Source organism: Numida meleagris, chromosome 1 (genome assembly GCF_002078875.1).
Source record: "Numida meleagris isolate 19003 breed g44 Domestic line chromosome 1, NumMel1.0, whole genome shotgun sequence".
In the NCBI taxonomy this organism is placed as follows: domain Eukaryota; kingdom Metazoa; phylum Chordata; class Aves; order Galliformes; family Numididae; genus Numida; species Numida meleagris.
This window is the reverse complement of record NC_034409.1, coordinates 59,231,503-59,252,644: the sequence shown is the minus strand read 5'-3', so window position 1 is coordinate 59,252,644 and position 21,142 is coordinate 59,231,503. Positions and strand designations below refer to the sequence as shown.

The window sequence follows — 21,142 nt, the reverse complement described above, 5'->3', positions numbered from 1 at the left end:
CTCTTAATACTGGCCTCCTGATGATTTTTTCATTGTTTTTCTGAATGTAACTTTTGACCTTTGCAGCAGTTCTGCACTCCTGCTTTTCATGACATATAGAGTTCCTCTCTTGTCCTGTAGGCAAAAAAATGTACAATCCAGTATTCACCGACTGTTGTGTCAAATAGAATCTTGTATGTAGAGATATTGCTGAGCCATATATTGTTGAGAAGCAGGTTGCTCGGCAGCACGTAGCTACTGATTTACTAATGATTTATGATGTAATGATGTAATCCCTAGATACGTGGAATGTGGTGTTTCCAGTGTGTTCTAGTATATTTCAGCATATCCATAGTATTCTGTATCCATAGTGTTGTAGTTAACAACATATCCCATATATGGAGATTACTCGGGTAACGATATTGTTAGCGTGCGCGTTGCATAGAGCTTGTATCCCTGGACCCTGTATCCCTGGAAGCATATATGCTATATAAGATGGTGTGTTGCTACAATAAAATCGGACGCATCTCATATTGAGTTGATCGTGCGTTCCCCATGCGAGTACCGGTAGGGCAACCCTTTGGGGATACCGGGGTGTTCCCCAACAATATATCTTCTGTTCCACGACCCCTTACATTTTATTACTGGCAATCACTAGGTTTATGTATTTTTAACTAATTTTTCTAAACATAGTATTCAGTACCTAGCTTAATTAAGGTCATATAGATACCTACCGGCCTCTTGCCATCATCTACCTTTCCTCCCACTCTTATTTAGCCTTGCATATGTTTGCTCTTCCTTCTGATTTCCCTTATTTTCTCTTTCCTTTGTGAACTTTGTTTTCTTTCATACTTAATATTTTCTTTTTTTTGCCCCCAGGTAAGTCTGTGTTACCAGTCCAGCAAAGAATACAATAAATACCTTGTTCCTGCCCAACACTTTCTCCCCTGGATCTCCTTTCTGCACTCAGAGCATTTATGAAAGAAAGGTCACAAAATATTTACTAAATTTTTTCTATCCTTGTTCTATAGTAAACAACCCTTTTCCCATTAATTGAATTTTCCTATCCTGATAATCAATCACCTTGTCACTGTCTTCAAGAATCCTTCTACTGCAGCCACCTTTTCACTTGTTCCACAAACAATCCCTCAAGATCTGAAGAGGAACCTGGATGAAACCAAGTGTTTTTGCTTCGCTTTTGCATTCCTTTTCTTAAACTATTAATCTTGCAAGTAAAAAATTGATGTTTCTTCACTGCTTTATCCCTAAATCCTTTACAAGTTCCAGTGACTTCACTGTGTAGATTGCCTTCTTCATGTTTATTTTTTTCTTTTGATTTTACTGCTTTCCCTACAGAACAGGGCTTCCTGGATGTTTTTTCCTCACAAATGCATCTTTATATTTTGCCTCTGAGACATCCCTCTTCTGTATCATTGCAGATCCATATGATCTATCATTTAGGTTTGTAATCTAGGTATGGTCTTTAATTCAGAGTGCTTTTTAACACTGATATGCAAAGCCTGTTGATGTGACAGTTTCTTTTTTGATGATGGTGAGAGCTTGCAGAGCATTGCAAATATACAGGGTTTTACTGTCCGTTTAGATTCCTAAAGCTTTGCCATCTTACATTTCAGTTGCTGCGACATCATGTTGTCTGTTCTTGTAAAAGACAGTTTTATTCTCCCTGTCTGTATGTAGAAGGTTGTTGCTAAGGTCATTTTCCTAGTCTAGCACTTTGACTTTCACACTCTGCAATTGCACTTTTCTTCTGTACTGCACAAAGCAAACAATTTTATTTTTCTAACTTTCCAAGATTTTTATGCCCTATCACAACATCCAGTTGTCATTTCCCATCTCCATTTTGTCTTTGAGGCCAACTTTAATCTCACCCATTTTTAATTCTCCACTGTATATGGCATTGAGTGACACCTTTACCCATCTTTCATTTCCTACAGTCTTCCACAAAACTCTGTGTTTACACTTTTCAAACCACCATTAACAGTTTCCTTTGGTGTGGTGCTCACAAAAGATGGGTATTGTTGGGCTTTTGGTGTACTGAGTCCAGAAGCCAAGCACACCCACAAATATCGCCTCATTGTTTTCATTTACTCCTCCCATCTGTCTCTGTCCATCTGTTTTGTCATATAGTTTAATTCTAGAAAAAGTGAGCAAAAAAAACCAAGATTACGTGTATACAATACCACTACCTAAGCACTTGAAATGCTGGGATCCCGAACTGTGCTAAATCCAGTGCTATAGGTTTCAGGATAATACAAACAAATGCAAGTAGATGTAATTAATATAAGATGTTTACCAATATTTTACTATTTTTCTATTGTTTTCCCAATGGTGACATTGATCTCGATTTTTTTAAAAATTTTCTTTTCTTTTCTTTCTGTTAGTATGGAAGTGTGATATTTTTTGTTGTTGTTTCATTGTATTTATTAATTTATTTTGTCATAAAAAAAGAGTCAACTTTAATTTGTGTTCATGAATTCTGGCAGAAATTTTCCATCAACTGTTCACGAACATTTTCAACAAAGCCGTCTGTAATGTGGTGACAAAACATGTGTTAAAAGGACACATTAACATTCCTGCCAATGATGACAAGGGGGAGTTAATCCATATGTTGATACACCGTCAATCAAAAGCAAACTAAAAAATAAAATTTTATTTAGGCAAAAAATAAAAGGGACATTCCTTGATTTTTTTTTTCTGTTTGTCTGGATATTGTTGTCCTCCAAGACTTAGAGTGGATATTTAAGAATACAGAATTGTTTATAAGAATAAGCAGCATGGTTCGTGTTGACTGTGTTGTGGTCTCCATCTCAGAAAGCTGAATTAAGTTTGTGCCTCTTTTTCTGAAAGATGTTTTTATTGCACAGTCTTGGAAGGAGAGATGACAGGTGACTTGGTATCCTTTCTTCTGTTTTTTCCAAGCTTTCATTGGAGATCCATATATTTACTGTGCCACTTCTACACAACCTACTCACCCTGTCCAAACATTAAGGTCACAGATGTGTCAGGGACCCTGACTAAGATGTAAAAACTGCAAAGTAGAACGTTTACATGCTTCTTACTGACTGTATACTGGACACACTTTTGTTTCCAGCTACTGGTTTTTGTTTTATTCTATTTTATTATTTCATTTTATTTTGTTGAGGAATATCAGTTTTTATTTTTTAAGTTTTTCTGACATTTGTGCTTCTCTGTATGGCTACTTCATTCTCCTAATATGCCTTACTGAACATCAAGGGACTTAATAATGTCTTTAAATGATTTGTTGAATTTGAAGCACAGCTTTATTCATGAAGAGTTACAGTAGTCTTTCATGTGTGTGCCCTGGTTAACAAGGTATTTTGACAGAATTTTCTCCTTGTATGTAGTGTCAGAGCCCCTAATGTCTCTAACCTTTGAAACAGTTCGTATTCTAGATAATTATAGTCAGTGTCCGCATGTCATTTGTGTCTTTGAAAATGTTCCCTGAAGCCCAGAAATATAATGGAGTGCTGTTTTGATATTGACCGCTCAAGAGAACAGTCAATGGAGAGACTTTTTCTAATCTGGATGCAAGAGATAAGCCAGTTAGCACAGCCCCGTACTATCAAATGGGAAGTGTCAAAGAATTGTATTTTTTTATATAACCAAGTGTTATACAAGGTTGAATTTGGTACTGCATTACTCAAGTAGCTGTGGAAAGTGCTATCTTCTTCATCTTAATTTGCATGCATATATATGAAGTTTCTAACTCTGATGAATATCTCTGCTAACTGTACTGTGCACTGTCTATCAGACAGTTATAACTCAGTCACAGTCCTTAAGCATTTCTACTTCCTAATGGTCAGAAAATGCAGTGCAACCACTTACATAATAAAAACCTGGACAGACCACTTCTAGTTTTCACTAGAAAAAAAAATATAATTCATAAAAATACCTGTCTTTCTGTATAAATTTATTGCAATCCTCTTTGGACAGAGAAGATCCTAAGCAGAAAGTATGATTTTCTTTTGACAGAAAGTAAGAACTGTTAACAAATCTTATTCCTTTCTTTCACCATTCAAGCTGCATCTATACCCAGCACAGATAGCCAGTATCCCAAATGCAACAGAGGAACTGGCAATAAATGATAAACTGGGCAGTTACAGATTTATATGTTTATGTGTTAATGTGTAATGAGTTTCATCTTAACCTCCTGTCCTAGTAGGGTTTTTTTCTTGTTGATTTACAATGTGTCAGATTAGAGCAAGAGATATCTTGAACCAACACAATTCTTATTTCCTCTATGAGTTCAGTGAGAGCAGACTTTCTCTGAGACCTCCCTCAGATTTCACTGTAGAAAACTGTTCTATCTGTTTCCCCTTGAGAAATTAGGCCAACCATTTCAGGAATTGTCCGTAATGGCAAAATAATCTCTAGGATTAGCCAAGGAATTTTATGGAAACGTACTACGTTATCTCTTTCTATTGCAGCCTTTATTGTGTTAGTGAGCAAGTTACATACCACTCACCAGGTAAAAGGCAGGGCACTTGGGTGTGTTATGGTTATGTTATTACAGGTAGCTCTTGACAGATATTAATAAGTACATAATAGGCAACAGATGAAAAAGTAACAAACAATACAGCCCTCTAATGGTAAAAGTGAATGCTAACATTTCAAGCCATAAATAATATTTTCACGAGAAAAAATGTTTTTTATAAATAATCCAAAATGAAGTGCCCATAATCCTTTCTTTCAAACTACTAGACTTAAAGCAAGGAAGAACTTAAATCGGCATAGTAGGAGATGATGAACTGCAAAGCCTTGGAGAAAAGTAGCCCAGGTGCAATTTTAAAAGGCCAACAGAACTGAAAAGGGCAGGAGAAACATGAAGGATGCAATACATTCTATCTGTAAATGCATAGGTCAGAAACTTACACTGGGCCCTGGGGGCTCCTTTGTCTGGTTTCCTAAAGAAACCTTGGGTCCACTGGGGACATTTTTTCATCCAGAGTTACTCTGGGATTTGGCTTTGACCTGAGTTCTACTTTTAAGTGCTGTTGGCTGAGCCTGGAGCTGCTTTGGTGGCTGACTGTACTTTTGGTCATGTCCTACAAATTCCCTAGTTTCCACAGTAGTGATCCTGTGGTGTTCTAAAGGCAATAACTAAAAGTAAGGGATTTTATTCCCTTTGAGAATGATAGAAAATACATTTGTGCACAGTTAATTAAAACAGAAGGTATAGATAGTTTTAGAAACTATTCAGAGCATTTCCTGATTCTGTTCTTCATACAGATTTCTGATCTGTTTTCTAGTTCTGCAAGCTCACTTTTTTCTGTTGTGGAATGGATCAAATGTAGGCAAAGGCTTTGTAAAGAACTGGATGATGACATATTAATAATCATGTTTGTGTGGAATTATACAAATTATTATATGTGGATAAAATTTTAGTTTTAAGGATATAATTTTCTCTGCAGAGTTTTCTGGTTGCTTTTTTAAAATTTAATATATATATATATTTTTTTCTATTTCATGCCCCTTGGAGTCCATCCTTAAAACAAAGGGCTACAATCAGTAGCGAAGCCCTGGCTGCCTAACAATCAAGCCTACCAGACCCATTGCTATCCCAGTATCAATATTTTGCTCTTGTGCAGCCTCAGCAAGTCTGACAGGCTGGTATGGAAATACAGACCGCATGCTCTCATGCCTCATAAGCATGAACAAGTAGTTTGACATAATTTCTATGTTTAAATTCAGATCTTCTACTGGAAAGCTTGCAGTTGTGTTGTAGCAGGCCGACAAGAAGGAAGTGTATCAGACACAAGTATTGTGAACTACACTGATAACTGTTATTATGACCTTATTACCTTCCTAGTTACTGTGAAATCTACATATTATATCACATGCAAGTTATTTGTAGCAAAAGCCTTCTTTTCCCTTGTGTTTGTGGAGTGGAGTACCAACCCACTGGTACAACTGGACTCTATAATATAGCTAAACACATGAAAGAAGGGCTAAATCATGTTCTTACCGCAATGAATGATTCGCTCTTTCAAATGGGGAAATTTTTTTAATATATTCATAATTTGAGCTGGATGTGCAATTTTCTGTCTATATGATATAAGCTACCTCAGGGCTGATGTAGCCACCTGGATACTAATGTAGCCAGCTCTCTGAATCCAGAAATTCCTATGAACCCTGATTGTTTTGGGAACTGTTACAACTAGGGCCAAACACAGAATCTCTTAAGTATTACTGAAACTCTTTAGATAAATTATGACTTTGCAAGTCTTATAAGTGTCTGTAAGGCAATATAGTTTTGAGTTAGTTTGTACATTCTCTAGAAATGGGAAGAAAAAGCAACTAAGAGCATTAGTAACTCCAGTAGGATTTCATCAGTGGCATTACAGTGCATTTCTGTTACTCTGAGCGTGAAATACAAGACAGCCAAACTTCTGCAAATCAACTACTATCAGCATTTATTAACTTCATTATTCCAAATAAATTAAGGACAAACATATCACACTTCAGTAGTGAGTGATACTAGCAGTGACGCTGGAGTCTTGGACTTTATTATACATTCTTATAGTATGCTCCTCACCGTGCAACAGATTACTGCTTTTTCATCTACTTACATTTTCTTGTATTTTTACTAGAAGTGATTGTGTTTTCATTCAAAATCTCTTAACATGTCTATGGCTGTTTCATTTATGAGCAATTGCTATTAGGGAAGCAAATTAGTCTTATCTCTCCAGTGTTTTTCAAAGCAGTTTAGCAATTGCAAATGAGAAGGTTAGAAAGCCAAGTTTTTAGACTACATACTTGGTATTATGGATCATGTCTGGAGAACCTGAGGTTTGAGTACCTATTATTTGCTTTTAAAACCATTGATTTATAGGATAGAAGGGCCTTGGCATGACAAATTGTGTTTTTGTTCTCTCAAAAAATTGTTCTCTGTTCATTTTAATTGTGAATGGCCGTTTTCCATTGATATTCAATAACAAAGTTCTCTCTACTGATTAAAATCTCAAATATGTCTCAGTTCTTTCCAGAAAGAGGACTTACACAGTACAGGGCATTGCAGTTTTTCTTCTCAGATGCTGATATGTATAGTACACTATGTTTTATTCTGGAGATGACAAATGTATTGTCGTATACAGACTCTCATAGATTCCTTCCATTCTATAAACTCATTTGTATGAGAAGCAGGACTATCAGTTCCTTATAGTTCTTCTCTTATGAACATTGCTATAATTAGATCAAATTTCTCTTCCCAGTTGCATTTATCTGAGAAAGTTGTCTGGAGAACACAGTAACGCTAAGTGCTCTCAACAGTAACAAATACAACCTTTAATATCAGTCTAGACCTGATGCACCCTCTGGAAATGTCTCTATCATTTCATAGATTTTACTGGAAACATGGAGAAATTAAACTTTGAATGCAGATGGTTCAATTAAGCGTCTTAACTGAGAAGGATCCAGGCTTAAATTCCTGAACTTCTGTTAAAGATGTTCATCATTGCTATCTTTGTTTCTTTGAAGGCCACCCTTACTGATAGAAAAATTGTATTGAAGTAATTAACTGTATCATTTATAATATACAACCTAAAGATAGTTTTAATGTAATGTCATATTTGATTTTAGGATTCGGGAGACTCAGAACACTAAACAGACTCTTGAACACTGCAATGCATTTCAGAACAAAGCTCATTTTTATGGATAAGCTATAACAGCTGAAATGAACAAGCAAAAAACAAGTAAACTTTATAATATTAAAACCCTCAGGCAGTATTTCTGGCTGTTGAAAGCCTTCAAAAATGTGCTACTCTTACTTTTCTTTTCCAAAACATTTCATATTCCTGCTGATGGGGTAGCAAATCTTTCAGAAGAAACAGCTTTTAGGAATAGGTTCTTCAGTCTGCTCACATGATCACACATTACTTTACAAAAATTAATTTTCTTTCACCTCATTTTCTGGGTTCCATACTGCCATTACAGGATCCAGTCTGTAGCTTGACTGCAGTAACTCAGTGGATTCAGGAGGAATAGGTGGGTGGAAACCTATTTATTTCTCATCATGAAGACACATGATCACATCTAATTTTTTGCACGAGTGCCTTTTTTCGAAAGAAATGCAGACTGTGGTTTTGACTAGGACTTTTCACACACAGATCTAATTTGTAAGAGGTCTCCTTTTCTTCTGCTGGGCCTCACTATTTCACAGGAATTGATTTGGTCAAATCTAATTTGTAGCTTGGAATTTTCTCTGCAGAATTTCAGCTGTAAACATTCCAGGCATGCAGTATTTACTCCTCTCTTTTTTTCCTTTTTGCAAAGGTGAATCAAATAGACAAAGAATGTCCTGATACTTTATTGTCTTAAAAGGTAAATGAAGCATCAATGTTTTTTCAACAACCAGTACTGACATTAGATATAAAACGACTATGCAGAGAAATATTTAATTTCTTTATAGTATCAGAGGCCTCTTCATGTGCTTTGCCATTTATCTTAGAAAATAATTATTAAAAAACTTGCAGCCATTTCTGTGACTTCTAAACTGTATTGTTGGTTTGTTCGCTTTCTTTTCTTTTGGTTTTACATTTGATCCCGTGTTCTCTTTTCATTTTCTGCTTTTTAAATAATCCCATTAACCATCTTGAAATTTAAGCATTGTCTACAATGAAAACCATATCTCATTTTCTTGTGGCATCTGAGAGACAATTTTCAGGAACTCATCTGCAGTCCCTAGAGACACAGGTGAACTGGAATCCAAACAGGTGACCTTCTTCCCCATCACACCATAATGTCCTATGGAGGATGAAATCTTTGAGAGAGGGAGGGAAAGAGATACGCATCATTGCATTGGGATACCTTTCTGATAAAGCTGCGTGTACTCTAGTTTAACCCTTGCCAGTAGAAATGAAACACATTTATTCACTCACTAAATTCAGTGTTCATTTGGGAGATTGCTGACAACTGTGCTGGGGATGAGGAAAAGTTCTGATCAGCTAAGGCTTTGGCAGGACCTAGACCAGCTAGTGAAGCCAAACTTGGAGACCAGCCTACCTACAGCAAAAAATGAAGATAAAATTGCTACATCCTGAAAAAAAAATCCTCTGCATAGAGATGGTATGATGGCAGGCTCAGCAAACATTGGAGCAGCATAAACAATTGTGGCTAGATCAGTATGAATTTTTACAGCAACAGTTAAAAAACAAAATCTTCTAATGCAGCTAGCAAGCAGCAAATATTCTTCCAACTAGCACCAAGAGAGTGTCAAATATTCTTCAGACTAACTATAGAATAGATTCTGTTTCTCAAAGAACAGTCTGAACTAGTCGGGCAAAGACTGTCAAGCATGACACAGAAGGGCAGCTAACAAAAGCCTTGGAAGTATCACTTTTAGGCACTTCTGAAGATGTCTTGCATATTTTCTGTTTGTTTTTTTTTTTTTTGTTTTTTTTTTCAGTGCAGAGGAAATTACTAGAAAGTAGGAGGATACAAATAAAACGAATACGAACTTTGAATCCCTAACTAACTGACTGACAATCCCTCAAACTGCCTGTTGGGATAACAAAATATTTAAGGTGCATCTAAAGAAATAGGAAAATTAAAGATCTTCTTAATGAAACTTATTAAAAAGAGATTTAAATAGTATTCTGAGGTCCTACCAGTGACATTAGTTTCCAAGATTAGTAGGATAAAACTGATTATTCCTAATTGAGTTTCCACCAGTAACAGTCTCCTTAATTGATCTCTTGTGAAACAAGACATTTCACAGAATGAAATAATCACCTGAGTGTGCAAACATGTTTAATGGGACCAACTGCCCTCACTGTGATGCCTAATGCTTTGAAACCCAGAGAGTACAATTGAATTAATAAAATTTAAGGCGTTACAAGCATGTGAAGAAGGGGAGTTCTTACTGTATATGAACCAGATATTTCTCATATCCAGCAAAATAATGCCTGTGATAATAGAAAATAATCCCACAGCAGAGGAAGATATCAGAAACCCTAGAACTGCACTTGCAATGGGGTTCACAAAAAAATTACTACTGCCAGCGGAGATCAAATCTCAGGTGAACCCTCTGTTCTTTATCACTTTAGTTTTCTCTGTCAGCAGTTTGCCACAGGTCTGTTGCTACCCACTTGAATGACTGTTTTTTTCTCACTGTAAGTTATAGATCTGTTGAAAAGAGTGAATAAAGTTTTTTTTGTAAGGAGGTGGAAAGGATAAAGGAAGGTGTGTAATTGCGTCTGGAGCATCTATCATTACTCTGAGGGGAGAAAACTTGCAAGTGGAAAACCTGGAAGGAGGAGCTAGAGAATGATGAATCTAACTTCAGTCTTCAGGAAGACATTGGAAGAAATCCTTGTGGAAACCATTTTTAGGAACACAAAGGATGAGAATGTGAGTGGGAACATCCAGGAACAGTTTAGCAATGGAAATCAGAGCTGACCTATTTGATTTGATACGAGGAGTTGACTTGCTGTGTCGACCAGAAAACAGACAACCAGATGTTATTTATCTAAACTTAAGCAAGGAATAGCAAATGGTTGGAAAAATTTAAAGGTATTTGTGAAATACCTTGTGATTTAGACAAAGTATTAAGATCTAGCCCCTTCAGACTTCATATGAAGTCTGGAAGGAGAAAATAAGTATTATTTTCAGCATAATTTATTTCCTCCTACTTGTCAAGTTAGAAGAGGAAAGCCTCTGGATTCCCAAATCACATTTGTAGGAAAGAAAAAAAAGAGATCAGGCAGATATATCTGATATGTTTAGAGGAATAAATACTACAAGGGTACACATTTATTGCAGCTTAAGTATCTAGAGTCCTCATAATTCCAATGTAGTTCTTTTTAGGTTCCTGGAAGAAAAACATATTAAAAAGTACAAATTACACAAGGAAATAGCAAAGTTATAGAATATTTTAATTATAATGTCCTTAGAGAGTAGTTAGTCATTAGCATTTCTATATGTATTTTGCAATACCTAAGAATTCTTCTCTAGCTCTTTCCTAGCTCCCTGAGTGACAGTAGCTCTTAGCACTTCACAGAAGAACATGCATATTTTCTTAATGTTACTTTATCCTGACTTTTTACATGAAAGATTTCTACCCCACTCATATTTTGCATCTCTGCCCTCTGCCTGATTTTTCACTCCTTGCCTGGAGTGCATTATCAACATTGTTTTTAGCCTAGAACCAAAAACATAGCATCATACCAGATACTCTTAAGAAAACGATTCCATCTCAGATGAAACAAAGACAACTTCTAATTCTACAGTGGGTATTCTCTGAGCGAGACCTTGATTATCGTACCATAAAGTGAACACACAAGTCTTAAGAAAAAGATGTTACACTGCCAACTTTCTGCTATGCTTGTGCAACGCGAAAATTTTGGTGAAGCTAAGCTCCCCTCCTTCTCGACCTTACATGACCTTGAAACTGGAAAACTTATCTGCATGGTATTAGACAGGACAGTCTATATGAAAAATAAGGTCAGTTTGGCCTCTTGTAACTTTAGATGTTAAAGCAAAGATTCTGGTCAGTAAAAGTTCCCTTTAAAGCTGTGCAGAGCCTTAAAGACCTTAGCTGACTGAATCAATGAATTGAAGTTTTCCAGATACTTTTGTCTTTGCTTTGCAATGGCTGATAAATTCAGTGAATAAATTTAACCAGGGGGGATTTGGGGTAAAATATAGAGTCAGAATAATATTATTACACTTTGAAACATTACCCCAAATAAATCTGTTTTTGAAAAGCCACAAACAATTGCACAAATGCTGGCACTGACTTAGCATGGTGAAAGAAATAGGGTCATGCACTTAAGAGTGATTTCAGTTAAAGTTACGGACATTTCAAAGGCTTGACTGCTGTCATCTTCCAGTTCTTCTGTGGTAAAACCCAAATGAAATTGAATAGTGACATCATAGATTTTTAACATCAGGAAATACTAAATAGCAAGAATTCTTAAGTTCTGTAGAAGAAGATAAGAGTTTCTCATCATCACAAAAGGATACTCTCCTTTATCTACTTTCTACCTCTTTCAAGAAAAGAAAATATTGGAAAGAAAGGAAAAAATAAGTGGATTAGTAGTTATCAAAAGATCTATCAGAATAGATGAGATGAACAGAAATTATATTTAGTAAACCTCCAAACAGCTCCATGCAGTATTCCTGCTCTCAGTGTGTTATTAAGATGATTTTTTCAGAAATGAAATCATTGAAATTGACATTAAAGTAACCAGCAGCACGGAGTAACAACAAACAGCTAAGCTACTGGTTTCTGACTAAGGATTTCTAATTCTCCAGAAGCTCTCCTCAAATTCCTCTTAATACGCTCAAAGACATTCACAAATTGGAAAAGCTTCAGCCAATAGAATAAGGCTTATGGATTTAGCACAAGAAAGAATTGGCACAGCTTCACAGAACTCCCTCAAGGCTCCTTCAGGAGAGTATGAAGTGACCAAAGGCAATGGTTTCTCATACATTCTTGTCTTTGAAAACTAAATCCAATATTAGTTCATCATCCCCCTAAGAATCTGTTTGAATTCTCTGGCAGCTGAATGGCTCAAAAAGCCCAGGCATTTTGCAAAAAGTGGGTTTCTAGTGGAAGCAAATTTGAGTGATAAAAATTAATTTCTTTCACGCACAAATAATAAACAATGAATTCTACAGATCTGTGGGTCTGTGAGCACAGGATATGTGGCATTTTAAAGGACTCGAAAGTTCATTGTAGAGACTAATTTTAGCTTAATAGCGGTGTAGTTCCATTGTCAAGAGAACTATTGTTCTACTATTGTTATAAAATTTAATTTTACAGTCTAAAGGAGGTATTATATAGAAATGAACCCTTTTATAAAGACATAGTCATTTTTATTGTATTTTATGGTGACAATAATTTCTATCTGTGAGGTACTTCTGTATTACGCAAGGATTAGATTAAGCATGCTCTCCATTCCAAATCACTGTCCAATATAATTTATGACACAGTGCTCTATTTTATTATATTCAGTATCTTCAAACACATTTAATTGTTTAGAAGGCCTTGACATATTTTCTTTTGAACAGTGTTCCTCCTTCCTAGCTTTTCTAATTTTGCTTGCATTTTACTTCTCAACAATAACTTCAGTATGATTAAAAAGAACTGAAAAAAAAAACCCAACCATTGTTGTGGAGAAAAAGTCAAATTATTTCCACAAAACAGAGTAATTGTGGTTCAGCTTCTTTTTCTGTGCAAATATTCTAGCATTAGTCACCATGCTGCACCACCACCTACTACCTTGTGAGTTTGTGCTTTGTTTGAAACACTCATTGTGGCAAACATAATCTCTTGTGCAAGGCCTTCATCTTCCTGAAAGCTGTCTTGACAATGAGCTACCCAAAATTCCTTTTAGGGCAGGATGATAAACCTCTGAGCCAACAAAAGGAAAATAAGGGTGTTCATACAGTTATCACCTGTACTAACACTGTTTTGATTGAAATGTGCTCCAAAGGTGGAGACAAAATTGAATTGTATGGAGAAGTGGGGTTCAAGTTGGTTGGTAATCTGAATCATGTATACAGTGATGTAGTATCTTCTTGTGTCTACAGGTGCCTTGAAACAACTGCTCAGTGGGATGAACCACCATGATCACCTCTGCTAAAAACTACGTAAGCGGACAATACAAAGACACTATTATCTGTATTCCCCCTTCCTATTTTCCTCCTCCAAGGGATTCTGCTCGCTGCAGCTCAAGGCTTAGCTCCAATGCAATGGCTACACAACCTGGAGCTAAATGTAGAAAAAAAATGTTTTATTGTGAGAAAGGGTTATGAGGAAGTGCATAGAGCCATAAGAAAGCTTAAACTGCAAAAATGTAGTTAGAAGCTTGAGGACTTAAGAGGTAAAATACCAATACAGAAAGTTGGTACATAGAATTCTAAAAGGGCTAAAAAAGGAACCAGATGACAGCAAAATAGCAAAACTGAGGGTCTTTAGCCCTTCAGTGGTCAATGAGGAGGCAAAGAGTCACCCTCTTCCACAAAGCAGTAAAGGCTGACCCTTTGGCCCCTCACTGACCACTGCTTGGTTAGCAAAGTCTCATCAGGCTTCTTGTTGGAGGATGTGAATATATTAAGGCTTAGTCTAATGGCTTGGTAAGTGTAATTATTTATTGTGTGTAATATCTTTGGTCTTCTAAGCTGTATGTGAAAATCTTGAGCACATGGCAAACGGTGACTGAAAAAAAATGACCCAGGAAGATTTGCAAAAAACTGTTTACTCCATCTCAAAGAAGCAGGGCTTAACCATTCATGTAACCACAACTCAGAAAATTACTATCAGCTTTTATTTTCTATACTCATCCCTTAACGCTTAGATTGGAAAAGAAACTCATAAAGAAGGAAAAATCAACCTTGTCGGTTGAAAGTGTTCACCGTACTCTTTCATTTGCTGTTCTTTCCAACAGAACAAAAAAAAAAAAAGAAATTTGACTGCTCTTCCCACATTTTTTCCACCATTTTTTTGCAGCCTTCTGTATTACTGTATTTTTTTCATTTTCCTTATCAGTATCTAAAGCTCTGTAATTTGATATAGAGTTCACAGATGGGAAAAATGTCTAGTATGGAAGTGCATACTCTACAGGAAAAGGGAAAATTTTATCTACAAAGATGGTCTTGCCAAGCAGTGGGGCGAATACACAAATTGCTCAAAGTCATTCTGATTATTTTTGAAAATCTAAGAAATTCAAAAGAAAATCATTTGGAGCATATTTTCTACTTTATGGCCTTAAAAGATTTGCAAGAGACATAAAACCCAATCTTGTTTAACTAGCAGAACCCTTCAGAAAGATGGCAGCTAAACTCTCAGGACCTGGCTTAACGGTGAGGTTATTTTCACTATAGCATCATTTATTTTATGTTCTTGATCAGAAAGGAGAAAAATGGCAGAGAGAGGCAGAGGTGGGAGATAAAAAAAAACACTGAGTGAATCTTTAAAAAATGTGAAGCCGAGTTGTGGAAGAAAATAGAAAATGATGCTTCAGGTATAAGATGTAAAGCATATTGTGTGTCCTTCACTTTATAGTAATAGAAAATATGATGGAGAGAATGTGCTTTGGGGTAAAATTGCATACTATCAACTTTGAGTGGAGGCAATGCAAATGGAAACATTAAAATGTAATAACACCTTTACTGAAAAGTCAGATGAGAGAAAACCCATCTGCTGCTATTTTCTTCTCAGATCTTTATGTGATCTGACATTTCTAGCCAGACTAGCAGGAAGCAGCAGCACAGCACTGGGAGACACACTAACAAAAATTGCTTTCCTGTAGAGCTCAGCCATCAGGACAAGCTTCTTAATATTTCTGGCATGAAACAGAGACCTTTCCTATGAGTCCTCTAGAGCCTGGGCGCAGGAGCAGCTGATACCGTGCAGGCTTCCTTTAAACAGTTTTGGAATACACTGAGTTCCCCTGTCTTTCAGCTTTCACACTGTAAAGAATACACTAACATACTTGGTTTTAACACCTCTCATACTCTAGTCCTGTTTGTAACTCCAGACCTGTTTGTAACATCCGCACCTCTGTTAATGGGTCTCACACCTCACCTCAGTGTCTCTTTTGCTTCCTCTTTCCTGTCCCTGAAATGCCCAGGAGTCTTTCAAATTCTGTCTTCAAACTATCATGAAATCTCTGAAAGTGTCTGAGCTGGCCAGTACAGTAAGTGCATCTATGTGAACTTTGTGACAAAAAGATAGTGGGCAGTTTAACTCTACTGTGATTGCATTTAATTCACAGCAAAAATCTTTAGGATGGATGCATGGAGCAGAAATATATATAGATCATATCTATATATCATCTTGCTAATAAAATGCCCATATCACTATAAAGTGAGCTTAGTAGCCCCATTTTTAACAAATCTCTTTTGTCTGTATGTCAAGCATGCTGAGGGTTAAGAGGGACTCATGCTCACCAGAAGCCCAGGTGTATTCTCAGTGCACTAGGTTTGTTAGTAGTTAAAGTGACCTAGCCTCCCAAACATCATCACAGTAACAAAGCTTTACATTATCTTTGTGAAGACCTCCTGACTGGTGCAGTGTGCTTTGCAATGATAAATAATAACTGGGTGCTACAAAGATGGTCAATTTTTATATGACTCTAGCATTGTAGTCATAATCATTTCTAACATAACCAAACACAACCATTTCTAAGTAGTATCTTCTTAGAAATTGATGTGGAACTTCATTTTAGCTCCATTTCTGGGTTTGGATCTTTTCCTACATGAAAACAACTCCACTGAATTACATGAGAAAGCATGCCAGGAAATACATCTCAAACCTTTTGTTTCATCAACAAAAAAGAATTCTTACATCATTTATGAAGAAGACACAGTTATGTAATTACAAGATTTAAAGTAGATCTGGAATAAGATAATTAGTTTACTTCCCTTGGAAATCATTCTGGGGATTGTGAAGAAAAAATAGTGAATATAAAGTTGGAGTTTTTTTCACCAATGCAATATTCCATACCACTTCTCATAGTCAGATGAGTATTTCATAGAAATTTCTTTCTCCAGACAGTGTGATACCCTGAGACTGTGTTAAGTTGCATTGTTGTCAGATTTTTAAATAGAGATGTACAGAGAAAACACATTTTGAAAACAATACACTGTAAATTTAAAATCAATGTTTTCCTTGATTGCATGTCTACCCGGGAGAAATGTTCTAGTTCATTTACAGGCTGTTAGGTTCAAAGCAGAAATTACTGGATGAAATTCAGTGAGTCAGATGAAGTGTTAAGTCAGAATAGATAATGCTTGTGGCTCAAAATCTGTTCAACTGTTTGGAAGAAAGAAAGAAAAAAGTAATCTAGATTGATAGATTTGTAACGTGCACTCTTTTTTTTTTTTTTTTTTTTTTTTTTTTGAAGAGAAACAGATAAAACTCTACTCTAGCTTCCCTTAGAGCTCTGCCTGGATTATCAAGCTAACAGTGCATTTCTACATACTTTTGAAGACCAAGAATAGGAGTTGAAAACTTGGGCACTGATTCAGAAATGTACTTAAGAATGAGCTCAGCCTTAAAATTGCTCTAATCAAAGACAACAGGCTACTGCCTGATTTTAGAAAGCAAATTTAGCAGGAATGAAAAGATGCCAGAATGAAAGAAGTGAAGGCTGTCATCTTTCTATGCACAGAACAAAATGACACTGGGAGTAGCAAGGCAAGCTTTTTTAAGACTTTTTCCCCTCCACCCTATCCTCATCAAACCTGTCCCTATATATATATTCAAGCTCTTATGTTCCTCCTGCTGCAGCCCTTGAGATGTTCCGCAATAAGCTTAGGTAGCATCAACACTGGTAAAGCTATTATTGAGACCAATTCAAACTAATAATGTAAAAAGCTGTTGGTAGCTCCTGTCAGGTAGCCGCTCACCTTAACAGTTCAGCATCTTTTTCCCTCTTCTTGTCACAATTTCATTGCTTGAACTTGTTGCCCACTGTTCCCACACTACCAACACTTCAGCACGATGTCCGCTACCACTCAGAACATGTTAGGATATTTGTCTGATTGACAAGTTTAATTACAAGTAGCTGGAGAATGATAGGATCAAGGGCACAAAGGTGACAAACAGAAATGAGATTTGGGGTGGATCAATGGAGACCTATAGTGTCCTTGTAAGCTTCCAAAGGTGTGAAGTTGTGAAATAATGGTTTTATTATTGAAAAATTTTCATAAGAGCTGGTCTGGTTTCTTAACAAGTTCATTGTTTTCGTAAATCACAAATAGTATTTTAACAGAGGAATGAACTTTTATTCTTGCACAGTTCCTGCATTGACTTCTGACAGACTTCTCATTGGTACCACGTATCACTTTGTCTCTAATGTAACACTGAAAATAAAACTGTGTTAAATGTGGTAAAGATATATATATATATATAAGTAGTTACAGAATTAGATGAATTTATCTAACTTTTGATCATGATAATTCTTTTTTTTCCCATGATGTTCTATAGAAATAAACTCTCCAAAATTACCAAGGCACCATTTCAAAAATAACTTTCTTGTGTTTGAGTTTGGAAAGTGGTCAAAGCACCTGCAGCTTATCTCCTGTTGGATGTTTCTTTCCAAGCTGAGAAGTCTGCTTAGCATTTCTTCATGTCTGATCATATTTGTTGTTCTTTTTCTCACCTAATTTATGCCTCCTGTACTCATCTTGAATATTACATAAGTATTCAATATATGAAATGCTTACATTTTATATTGTGAAGTAGTGACTTTTTCTAAGTGTTCTCTTTGATATCATAATAATTTTTTTCCCAAGCTTAAATTTACATGGTTCTTTATAAATTTGTTTTTCTTTGACTGTGTATATCATCTTGAATTTCTTAACACTGAGTTTCATTTATCATTTTAGATCTCTGTAACATAGTGTCATGGACTGTCCAGAAAACTTCAGGCAGATTTAATTTTTACTATGACTAACTTTTTCAGCAGAAATTTTAACCACCTCATTAATTTCTCCTTCTTTCAGATTATTTGTGAATAAGTGGAATAGAACAAGCTCCAGGAAATATTTGTAGGTGAAAATATCGATGATAAACCATTTATTTATCTTTGCTGTAACTTTCTGGAAATTCAATAATTGAACTGAAATTCAATAATGCTGTATTTACCAAGATCCTTTTGTCTCTTACTGTTTCAAAGGATCAAAGATATCTGTGAAGCATGACAAACACCCTGATCGTTCTGCAGTATTTTGTATTTATAGACAATAAAATATTCCTGTTTTATTATAATGTATACCAGTTTTCCTACTGCAGAAATCAGATTTGTAGAGCTATATTTTTCTTAAATATCTCAAAAATTGTCTTAATGTTCCCTGTTTTGTGATAAAAAGCTTAACTTCAGAAGTTAGATATTTGCTTTAGTAAAACATGTTAGTGGTTATTCATTGTATAACTTTGTTCTCTATATATCTTCTGTCAATCTCTAATTTTATAAAAAGTTTTCAGACTTGTATCTTGATTCTAAAAATTTTTAAAAGACTCTTCACAGAAAAAAAAAAAAGAACTTTTTCACTATTTTTCTTTTTTCCTTCTATACCCAGAGAATTTTCCATCCTGATCGACTTTCCAGAAGGCTCTGCTTTGATACATTTAAAAAATTCCTTTTACAAGTTTTTTCTGTCTATATTAATTTTCTTATCCAACAATTCACTGATCTGTCTCATTGCCATTGTATGTGTCACATGTCAATTTCTGTTCTTTTTTTTTGTTTTCCTCATTTAGACATACTTGTACCTTCAGCAAGTTTGCAGATGACAACAAAGTGAGTGGTGCGGTTGACACAAGAGTAGGGAGGGATACCATCCAGACAGACCTGAACAGGTTTGAAAAGTGGGCACACAAGAATCTAACAAGGTTTAACAAGGCCAAATTCAAGGTGTTGCACTTGGGTCGAGGCAATCCCAGATATGAGTACAGACTGGGAGAAGAGCTCATTGAAAGCAGTCCTGCAGAGAACTCAGAGTTCCTGGTGAATGAAAAGCTGGACGTGAGCCGGCAGTGTGCATTTGGAGCCCAGAAGGCCAACGGTATCCTGGGTTGCATCAAAAGAGGGGTGGTCAGCAGGGAGGGGTAGATGATTGTCTTCCTCTGCTCTCGTGAGGCCTTATCTGGAGTATTGTGTCCAAGCCTGCATGCTTGGAGCATGCTTGAAGCAGCTGGAGTGGGTCCAGAGGAGGGCCATGAAGGGCTGGAGCACATCTCCTATGAAGATAGGTTGAGGGAATTCAGCTTGTTTAGCTTGGAGAAGAGAAGGCTCTGGGAGGATCTCACTGAGGCCTTCCAGTACTTGAAGGGGACTTACTAGCAGGAAGAGGGACTGACTTTTTACATGGCCTGATAGTGAAATGACAAGGGAGAATGGCTTTAAACCAAAAGAGGGGAGATTTAGGTTTGATGTTAGGAAGAAATTTTTTACTCAGAGGGTGGTAAGGCACTGGCACAGGATGCCCAGAGAACCTGTCAATGCTACATCTCTGGCGGCATTCAAGGTCAGATAGGATGGGATCCTGTGCAGCCTGATCCAGTAGGTGGCAACCCTGCCTAGGTTGGAACTAGGTGATCTTTAAGGTCTCCTCCAAACTAAGCTGTTCTATGATTCTATTACAATAAGAGAACACAAACAATTGTTTTTCCTCCGAACTGTCAACCACTGTCTGACAGTAGAGTGAAGGGAGTACTCTGTCCTCTTGGACAAAATGTCTTCACAGAAGAAGTAGGGAGCTTTAGGAGACAGAATTTCTTCAAAGCAAAACTAGTTTGGTTGAGGACAACTGTCACCTTGATATAGTACATCTCCACACCATTCCCAGCACTGCAACATTTTGGAAAAGTGGCTTGCTTTGAACAGTAGGTTTAACCTTTCAATAGAAATATTACATACTGCATGAAATATGAACTACTGAGTGACATTTGCCTAAAAGGTCATCTTCTAAAACTCCTGGATTGGAACAGAATGCTTAAAGATAGTATAGAAAACTCTGTTAAACTGACAGTCACGTTTCTTAGCAATTTTCCCAGTTTTTTCATGAAAAGTGTTTTTTGTGGATGACATCTTTGATAAAAACATGAATTTGCCGAGAGGTGCGAATCACTGGACGAACCGCTTCAGCAAGACACAACTGCATCAGGAGGAACAGACAAATTGTGGAGGAGAAGGAACATCCACACTCCTATGACAAAACAAACTGGACACTACATGGCTCCTGTCCAATACAGTCATGATCTTCTCAGTTTACTTCTCATTTTCTTCCCTTTTTCAGTTTCATTTATCTTATCTTTCTTATTCATTCTCATCCACAAATACCAAGGTCAGAGACTCAAGTCAAGTGAGGAACAAATCCTATCTTCCACCTCTTTTCTCAACTTTCAACATTGCGTAATCCATATCTAACAAAATGCCAGACTACTGCTTCATATTCCTAAAAATCTACAAGCAATTTACTGAACTTATAAAATGCATATTTATATTTGTATGTGGAAAATGAAACTAGATCTGCTAGCTCCTCAGAGTCCTCTGACATTATAGGAATTCTATCCTACAGTAGATCTCTTCTTTTCATTTCAATAACTCATTTCATCTTGATCTTCCTTGAAGAAAATTTTTTAAAGGTTTACAGACAACTCTGCATCATT

The 21,142-nt window shown here is 36.3% G+C and overlaps 1 long non-coding RNA gene across 1 annotated transcript; it reads left to right on the top strand.

Moving 5' to 3' along the window:
• Positions 261-19,787, top strand: LOC110394726. Its single transcript, XR_002435831.1, has 4 exons — positions 261-546; positions 13,555-13,614; positions 18,475-18,519; positions 19,232-19,787. It is a non-coding gene; the product is annotated as an uncharacterized LOC110394726 (long non-coding RNA).